General features: G+C 38.8%; 1 pseudogene; it reads left to right on the forward strand.

Annotated features, from left to right (window-relative positions):
- Nucleotides 1–212: 212 nt before the first annotated feature.
- LOC138807561 (U6 spliceosomal RNA) lies at nt 213–311 on the forward strand (annotated as a pseudogene).
- Nucleotides 312–10,086: the final 9,775 nt, after the last annotated feature.

A 10,086-nucleotide genomic window follows, 5' to 3' on the forward strand; every position in this document is an offset into this window, starting at 1 on the left:
AAAGATTTAAAATAGTCATTGACAAAAAAAATTACAAACGTGAGCAATCAACTGAACAATATAATTATTTTCAATTATACACAGAATTTTAGGGAAATATGATCAGTAGCATTGTTAGAAACAATAAGGTTTCCTTGTTACAAACAGGCACCCAAGGATATAATCCTGTATAAATATTGCATCATTAATTACCTAAATTTAGAGGACATTACATGCTTCAGCAGCACATGAACCCAAATTACACCAATACAGAGATTAACATGGCAATTGCAAAGGATGATATGAAAATCTGTGAATTATTCCAGATTTTTCATTCTTCAGAGGCAAGAAATGAAAAACAATTATTAAAAAGTTGATTACAAAATTACTAGTGTAACAATACATGTAATCCATATAAATAAAAGTTAGTTTGACATCAGTGTATTAAATCTTCACCTTAGAAAGGCCTTTACATAGCATAATCATTATAAAACTTTTAAAATTAGACAATTTTCATTTTATTCCAAAGAAATATACAATAAGGACCTAGTAAAAAAGGAATCTTAAACTGTTTTGGTATGGAATGCAATCGGAAAGGACACATTTATTAATGAACCTATATATTATAAAACAATGTAGAATTCAAAGTCTTATATATAGGAAAGAATAAAATAGATTTTGGGCATTATACAAACAGAATACAGAATATTTTAAGGTATAATTTTTCACATAAGCACCAGAAATATCTTTAGTTCCTTTAGTACTCATTTCAACAGATAAATTAAAATTATTTCTGAATTAAAAAAAGCAAAAACTCGAGGGGGTCCAAGATGATGATGGGGAACTAGAGGAACGCCACAGCTCTCCCCAACCAAAAAGAGAGTTTGAGTTCCAACGTTTAATCTCCCCAAGAGACCGACAACAACAACAAAATCAACATCCAGAGAAAAACAGGAGTTGAAAAGAAGAATTTCACAATAGAGAAGCTTGAAGACGCCTCCCCCAACGTCTATTGGTCACAAAGCAGCGTGCCAAGCCATGGCCAGCCCGGCCTGGTGGGAGCTACCGGTGGCCCAGATACACAGGGAGTTGTCTGCAGATCATCCGCACCAAAGACCCCTGAGATATCAGTGTCAGACCGGCTGATCCTGACGAATGAAGAAACCTCAGAGCAGGGAACTTACACAAAGATCCCACCCCTTTCCCTCACTCTCCATTGGAGCAGAGAGGCTCCATCCCACTCAGCCCCATGGCAGGAACCTCAGAGATACATGAGATGCCCACAGAACACCAGAGCAGAAGAACTGAAAGGAAGTGGTGCTGATCCAGAGAGCGCAAACAGAGACAAACCCCAGCAATCAGAACCTGAACAGAGTCCCCTCCCCACCCCTCGGGTGGAGGCCAGAGGCCCATCCCGTGGAGCAGACCCAAACAGTGTCAATGGAGGCAGTGACAGAAAAGAAACACACAGAGCCACCACCTCTCAGCCTAGCCCACAACCACCTCAATTGAACTCTGACTGCAATGGCAACCAACAACAACCTACATCACACAGAAACAACTAGCTCCAGGGTGAGTACCCCGCAGGGGACAGTGTGTTCCTCAAGGGAGACCAGAGCTGGTGGGAATCCCCAGACCCCCTACCCCAAAACACACAGCTGGCCAGGCTAGAACAAGAGACACCCTGGAAGGAAGCTTAAATGCCCAAGCCTGGTACAGCACCACTGGGTCAAGAACCCAACGGTGGAAGAAATTTGAACTGTGCACTCCAAGCTGTGTAATCTAGGTGGGATACACAGCAGCACAGGTCCAACAGGTGTGCCCAGGCTGGGTCTGGGACCAGGCCTGGGGATCTGGAGCCTGAGCAACATAACCAACTCCTCCCAACTGAAATCAGATGCTGAGCATACGCCTCAGCAGAGGGGAGAAAAACAGGGAACTGCACTCCTGGTAATCATGCCTGTGACAGCAAAAGATGTGGGGGGTTCAGGACAAGAGAAGCCCAAACTCCACAGGAACCTGACCCATGTATTCTAGGCTAAGAATTGAACAACACAGGCCTCCAGCACCCGATAATAGTCAGGAGCTCAGGCTGGTAAGGTGATCAGCAGTACAGTGCTTGTCTTAGGTGCAAGAGGCCTTGGATCTGATTCCTCAGCAAAACATAAGCTGAAAGGGCCAGATGTGGTGCTATGGGTCAAATGGTAGGGTGCCAGCCTTGAGCTGAAGAGCTGAGGGACAGCACCCAAGACCAGAGTTCAAGCCCACAAATAGCCAAAAAAGTAAAACAAAACAAAACATCAGGAGACCATAGCAGACTCCAGCATCTGGGAGAGTACATCCAGCACATCCAAACTCGCCAAGAGCACCTGTAGGAACAAACAGGAGCAGTCTAGGCTGCTCAACCCTTCTAACGGCGGGAACTGCCAGTGATCTACAGCAGAGAGCTGAGAATCCTGTGTGGGTCAGACAGCAGCTGGAGGTCGGCCCCCAACAGAACCGAGATCAGGTACAGACTCCCTCTACCAGCACAGAAACAGTAACCAAGCAAAGACAGACACCTATTGACCAAAACAAAATTTCAGATTAGTCTGCAATAATCCCTGAATAACCATGAGAAAATCACAGAGAAATATTACAAGGTTTATCAACAGCTAGGATAGCAAGCTATCTCTAAAAGCCAGCAGCAACCCAGGGGAGAGCCCCACTGGGAGCAAAGCAGGAATGGAAGACAAACACTACATCCAAGACATGCTGGAGGCAATGACTCAAGAAATAAAGTGAGAAATGGACCAGAATTTGAAAGAACACCAGGTCAAAATACCAAAAGAGGTGCAGGACATCAAACAGGAGATGCATGCAAAAATAGAGGTAGCACACACCTCACTAAGCCATGAGATAAGTGACAAAATAGAGGCAGTACACACCTCATTAAGAGGTGAGATTAGTATTTTGAAAACCAACATTGAATCCATTGAAATCAACAATGAGTCCATTTCCTCCATGCAAAACACAATGGAAGCCACAGTTAACAGAGTGAACAAAATGGAATACAGAAGACAGAATACATCAACTGGAACAAAAAATGACAGATATGGAAAATTCACTTCAATTATACCGAAGGGAAATTCAAGGGCAAGCAGATAGTGCCAAGAAAATTAACCTTCATATACGAAGGTGAGGAATATCAAAGCAAGGGAATGCAACACCTATTCCACAAGATAATCGGTGAAAATTTTCCCCATCTCAAAAAAGAACATCTTACCCACATAACAGAAGCATATAGAACACCTAACAAGCAGGATCCCAGGGGAAACACTTCTAGACACATTATAGTATAAATGATAGATCTGAATGATAAGGAAACAATCTTGCATGCAGCAAAAATGAAGAAGGAGCTATACTACTATAGGAAAAATATTAGAATCACTATAGATCTCTCCACACAAACACTGAATGCAAGAAAGGCCTGGGAAAGTACCACATGAGCCCTGAGAGCCAATAACTGCCAACCCAGACTGATATACTCAGAAAAGCTAGCATTCACATTCGATGGAGAACTGAAAATTTTTAATAGCAAAGAAAAACTAAATTAATACATAAACATTAAGCCAGCGTTACAAAGACTACTAAGAGGTGGAACACAACCTGAGAAAAGCAACCAGGAACAGAGACCTGCACCCATACAGGCATTAATAGAAGTCTATCTGAGCAAGGACAGAGGAAAGGAAAGAATAAAAACAGTGACCATAATGCATCTCTCTATACTATCTCTTAAGATTAACGGGCTTACTTCACCAATCAAAAGAAAAAGAACTGCAGTTTGGATCCTATAACATGACCCATCCATCTGTTGCCTTCAGGAGACCCACCTCTTAGCCAAACATGCAAACAAACTCAGAGTGAAGGGTTAGAAAAGGATCTACCAATCAAATGCCCCTCGTAAGAAAGCAGGCGTAGCAATCCTTATATCTGACAAAATAAACTTGTCATTAAAATCATTACAATGTCAAACCATCCCTGCATCTCTGGGATGAAGCCTACCTGGTCATAGTGTATGATTTTTTTAATGTGTTTCTGGATTCTTTTAGCTAGAATCTTAAGGATCTTTGCACCTGTGTTCATCAAGGAAATTGGCCTGTAATTCTCCTTTTTGGTTGGGTCTTTGCCTGGTTTGGGGATGAGTGTGATATTGGCTTCGTAGAATGAGTTTGGGATAGCTTCCTTTAGAGATTATAACTTTTGAAAATAGTCCATTAGGATTGTTTGGATATCTTGGGTACGTGTTATGATTTTTCCCGTGGCATCCCTAATCCTGTTACAATGGATTTCCTCTCTTCCTTTTTTAATTAATCTTGCAAACGGTCCATCAATTTTGTTTATTTTTTCAAAGAAGCAGCTTTTTGTTTGATTAATTTTGGCTGTAATGTTTTCATTTTCTAATTGGTTAATCTCTGCTCTTAATTTGGTTATCTGGCTCCGTCTAGTAACTTTAGGTTCCATTTTTTCTTGTTTTTCTAGCTGTTTTAATTGCAACATGAGAGTATTTACTTGGTCTGTCTCCATTTTCTTGATGTGGGCAATGAGGGCAATAAATTTGCCCCTCAGGACTGCTTTTGCTGTGTCCCACAAGTTCCTTTGTGAGATTTTTTTCATTTTCATTGAGTTGTAGGAAATGTTTTATTTCTTCTCTGATCTCTTCCATTACCCAGGCATTTGCTAAGGAGTGTGCTGTTCAATTTGCATGTATGAGAGAAACTTCTGCGGTATGCTTTGTTATTGAGAACTGGCTTGATTCCACTATGGTCAGATAGGATACAGGGGATTATGTCGTCCCTTTGTATTTGCTTAAGTTCCTTGCATGAACTATTATATGGTCTATTTTGGAGAAAGTTCCATGAGCTGCTGAGAAGAATGTGTACTGTGTTGGTTTACAGTGAAATACTCGGTAGATGTCAGTTAATTCCGCTTAAAGTATGGCCTCACTTAATTTGGTAGCTTCTTTGCCAATCCTCTGGTTGGTAGGCCTGTCCTTTGGTGAGAGCGGTGTGTTGAAGCCTCCTAGTATTATCGTATTGGGATCTATTTTATTCTGTAAGTCAATAAATATAATCCAACACATCAACAGAGCCAAAGTCAAGAATCACATGATTTTCACCACAGATGCAGAAAAGGCCTTTAATAAAATTCAACATTCATTCATGCTAAAGGATCTGGAGAAAACAGAAATAGCAGGAACATTTCTTAAAACAATAAAACCATTTATGGCAGACCAATAGACAATATTATACTTAATGGGGAAAAGCTACAACCAATTCTTCTAAAATCAGAAAGAAGGCAAGGATGCCAACTGTCTCCACTGCTCTTCAATATAGTCCTGGAACCCTTAGCCAGCTCAATAAGGCAAGAAAAATACATGAAAGGGATCCACATAGGGAAAGAAGAGGTTAAACTATTCCTTTTTTCAGACAACATGATACTATACTTTCATGATCCCAAAAACTCCATCCCCAAACTCTTAGAAAACATAAATCAATTCAGCAAAGTTGCAGAATACAAAATAAGCCCACAAAAATCAGCTGCCTTCCTGTACACTGACAATGTACAAGAAGAGAGGGAAATAAAGGGAGTAACCCTATTCACAATAACCTCCCCAAAAATAAAATTTTTAGGAATTAACCTAACCAAAGATGTAAAAGAACTATTTAATGAAGACTATAAAAAGATAAAGAAAGAAATTTCAGAAGACACTAGGAAATGGAAAGACCTCCCATGCTCTTGGATTGGCCAACTTAATATAGTGAAGATGGCAATATTGCCAAACTTAATATACAAATTCAATGCAATTCCTATTATAATCCTAACGACTTACTTCAGTAAAATACAGAAAACAGTCCAAAAATTCATATGGAAAACAAAAGACCTAGAATAGCCAAACCAATTCTAGGGAACAAAAACAAAATGGGAGGGATATCCATGCTGCACTTCAAACTATACTACAGAGCTATAATAACAAAGACAGCATGGTACTAGCACAAAAACAGATCAGAAGACCAATGGAACAGAATAAAAGATCCAGAAATAAATCCACAGGCCTACAGCCAGCTGATATTAGACAAAGGAGCCCAAGACATACAATGGAAGAAAGATGGCCTCTTCAACCACTAGTGCTGGGAAAACTGGGCTGCCACATGCAGAAAACTAAAAATGGACCCCAGCCTATCACCATGCACCAATATCAACTCAAAATAGATAAAAGATATTAACATTAAAACTGAATCTCTGAAACTACTGCAGGACAGAGTAGGAGAGACACTTGAACTAATAGGCACAGGAAGGAACTTCTTAAACTGAGTCCCAGGATCACAACAAATTGGAGAGAGACTCAACAAATGGGACTACTTTAAAATAAAAAGCTCCTGCACAGCTAAATCTATTGCAACCAAGCTAGAAAGACAAATAACTAATTGGGAAAAATATTTACCAGCAATATATCAGACAAGGGGTTAACATCCAGTATATACAGGGAACTCAAGAAACTAATCCCTCCTAAACCTAACAAATCAATTACTAAATGGGCAAGGGAAGTAAAGAGGGACTTCTCAGAGGAAGAAATGAAAATGGCAAAGAAACACATGAGGAAATGTTCATCATCCCTGGTGGTGAAGGAAATGCAAATAAAGACAACCATGAGATACCACCTTACCCCAGTCAGAATGTCACACATCCACAAATCAGCCAACGACAATTGCTGGAGGGGATGTGGAGAAAGAGGAACCCCATTACACTGCTGGTGGGAATGTACACTTATACAACCACTTTGGAAAGCACTCTGGAAGGTCCTTAGAAAGATAAAGATTGATCTCCCTTATAACCCAGTCATACCACTTTTAGGCATCTACCCTGAACAACAGGAAGCAATATACAATGACATGTGCACCTCAATGTTTATTGCAGCACTGTTCACAATAGCTAGGATATGGAAACAACCCAGATGCCCCACCACAGATGAATGTATCCAAAAATTGTGGTATCTACAAACAATGGAATATTATGCAGCCATTAGAAATGACAAAATAATGGCATTTGCAGGGAAATGGATGGAGCTAGAAGGTGATCATGTTGAGCAAGGTAAGCCAAGAGCAAAGAGACAAACAGTACATGGTCTCCCTGATAAGTGGATTCTAAATCCAAAATGTTAGGTGATACGACAAAATTAACAGGACTTAAGAAACAAAGAACTCCCACTCATCTGGTCGAAACACTACTAAATATCCCCATACTGCTGATCACATGTATGTTGTATTGTGTACACCGTTATATGTTATAGACTGTGATAGACAATTTGCTCCAGGAAAGTTAGAATAAACTTGTGACTTTAAATGACCATCATTATTTCACAATACTGTAAAATTTGGGAAGTTATGTAATCACTTAATCACAATAAAAAGAAAGAACCTCAGGGAAGTAAGGAGGGAAGGGATGGTAGGGGGAAAACAATAGAGGGGGTAACAATGCTCAATAGGAAGTGTACTCATTACCTTGCTCATGTAATTGTAACCTCTGTATAGTATCTTTACAATAAAAAATTTAAAAAAAGATCCAATCAACAGTAAAAAAAATTATCTGAAATCAATACAAAAAGACAAGGATGGACACTACATATTAATACAGGGAACAATACAACAGGAGGATATTACCATCATCTACTTATCATTCCCCAAACATCGGTGCACCCAAATATGTTAAGCAAATACTCTCAAACTTACAGAATAAAATAGATCCAATATGATAATACTAGGAGACTTTTAACACCCCACTCTCACCAAAGGACAGGTCTACCAACCAGAGTATTGGCAAAGAAGCTATTGAATTAATGAGGCCATACTTCAAGCAGAACTGACATTTACCAAGTATTTCACCCTAAAAACAACACAGTACACATTCTTCTCAGCAGCTCATGGTACTTTGGAGATTGACATAATCCCCTGTATCCTATCTGACCATAGTGGAATCAAGCTAGTTCTCAATAACAAAACATACTGCAGAAATTACTCAAATACATGGAAATGTAACAGCTCACTTCAAAGCAATGCCTGGATAATGGAAGTGATTAAAGAAGAAATTAAAAAATTCCTACAACACAATGAAAATGAAAATACCTCGCAAAAACCTTTTGGGACACAGCAAATGCAGTCCTGATGGACAAATTTATTGCCATCAGTGCCCACATCAAGAAAACAGAGACAGACCAAGAAAATAATCTCATGTTGCAATTAAAACAGCTAGAAAAACATGAAAAAAATGGAACCTAAAGTTATTAAAGAGCCAGATAACCAAATTAAGAGCGGAGATTATTGAAATAGAGATTTGGAGAATCATAGCCAAAATTAACCAAACAAAAAGCTGGTTGAAAAAATAAATAAAATTGATAGATATTTGGCAAGATTAATTTAAAAAAGAAGAGAGGAAACCCATTTTAACAGGATTAGGGATGCCATGGGAAAAATCACAACACATACACAAGATGCCCAAACAATTTTAACGGACTACTTTGAAAAGTTATACCCTCTAAAGAAAGAAAACCTGGCAGAAATGGATGCATTTTCAGAGAAATACAAGTTTCCCAAATTGAGCAAGGAAGAAGTAAATCAATTAAATAAGCCAATATCCTACAACAAGATACAGGAAGCAATCAGAGGTCTTCCAACAACAACAAAAAAAAAACCCAGGACCAGATGGATTCACAACAGAATTCTATACGTCCTTTAAAGAAGAACTAACACCTATACTCTTCAAGCTCTTCAGAGAAACAGAGAAGGAGGGAGCTATCCCAAACACATTCTACGAAGCCAATATCACACTCATCCCCAAACCAGGCAAAGACCCAACCAAAAAGGAGAATTACAGGCCAATTTCCTTGATGAACACAGGTGCAAAGGTCATTAACAAGATTTCAGCTAACAGAAACCAGAAACACATAAAAAAAAAAACCATACACTAAAACCAAGTAAGCTTCATCCCAGAGATACAGGGATGGTTTAACATACGTAAGTCAATAAATATAATCCAACACATCAACAGAGCCAAGGTCAAGAATCACATGATTATCTCCACAAATGCAGAAAAGGTTTTTGATAAAATTCAACATTCATTCATGCTAAAAGCTCTGGAGGCAATAGGAATAGAAGGAACATTTCTTAAAACATTAAAAGCCATTTAGGACAGACCAATAGCTAATACTATACTTAATGGGGAAAAGCTATAACCAATTTTCTTAAAATCAGGAACAAGGCAAGGATGCCCACTGTCTCTACTCCTGTTCAATATAGCCTGGAACTCTTAGCCAGGTCAATAAGGCAAGAAAAAGACATTAAAATATCTGTATATGGAAAGAAGAAATTAAACTATCCCTTTTTGCAGATGACATCATAGTATACCTTCACGATTCCAAAAATTCCATCCCCAAAACTCTTAGAAATCATGAATCACTTCGGCAAAGTAGCAGGATACAAAATAAACCCACAAAAATCAGTTGCATTCCTGTACACTGACAATGTACTAGCAGAGAGGGAAATAAAGGAAAGCAAGCCCATTCACAATAACATCCCCCGAAATAAAATATTCAGAAACTAACCTAACCAAAGATGTAAAACTAATATATAATGAAAACTATAAAAAGTTAAAGAAAAAAATTACCAAAGACACTAGGAAATGGAAAGACCTCCGATGCTCTTGGATAGGCAGACAATATAGTGAAAATGGCAATTCTGCCCAAATTAATATACAAATTCAAGGCAATTCCTATTAAAATCCCAATGATGTATTTCTCTGAAATACAGAAAACAGTCCAAAAATTCATATGGAACCACAAAAACCTAGAATATTCAAAACAATTCTAGCAAATAAAGACAACATGGGAGTTATATCCATGTCGCACTTCAAACTCTACTATAGAGCCACAATAACAAAGACAGCATGGTACTGGCAAAAACACAGACCCGAAGAACAATAGAATAGAATAGAAGATCCAGAAATAAATCCACATGCCTACAGTCAGCTGATATTTGACAAAGGAGCCAAAGACAGACGATGGAAGAATCACAG

Source organism: Dipodomys merriami, unplaced genomic scaffold, assembly GCF_024711535.1.
Source record: "Dipodomys merriami isolate MVZ:Mamm:240054 unplaced genomic scaffold, mDipMer1.0.p SCAF_101, whole genome shotgun sequence".
Lineage (NCBI taxonomy): Eukaryota > Metazoa > Chordata > Mammalia > Rodentia > Heteromyidae > Dipodomys > Dipodomys merriami.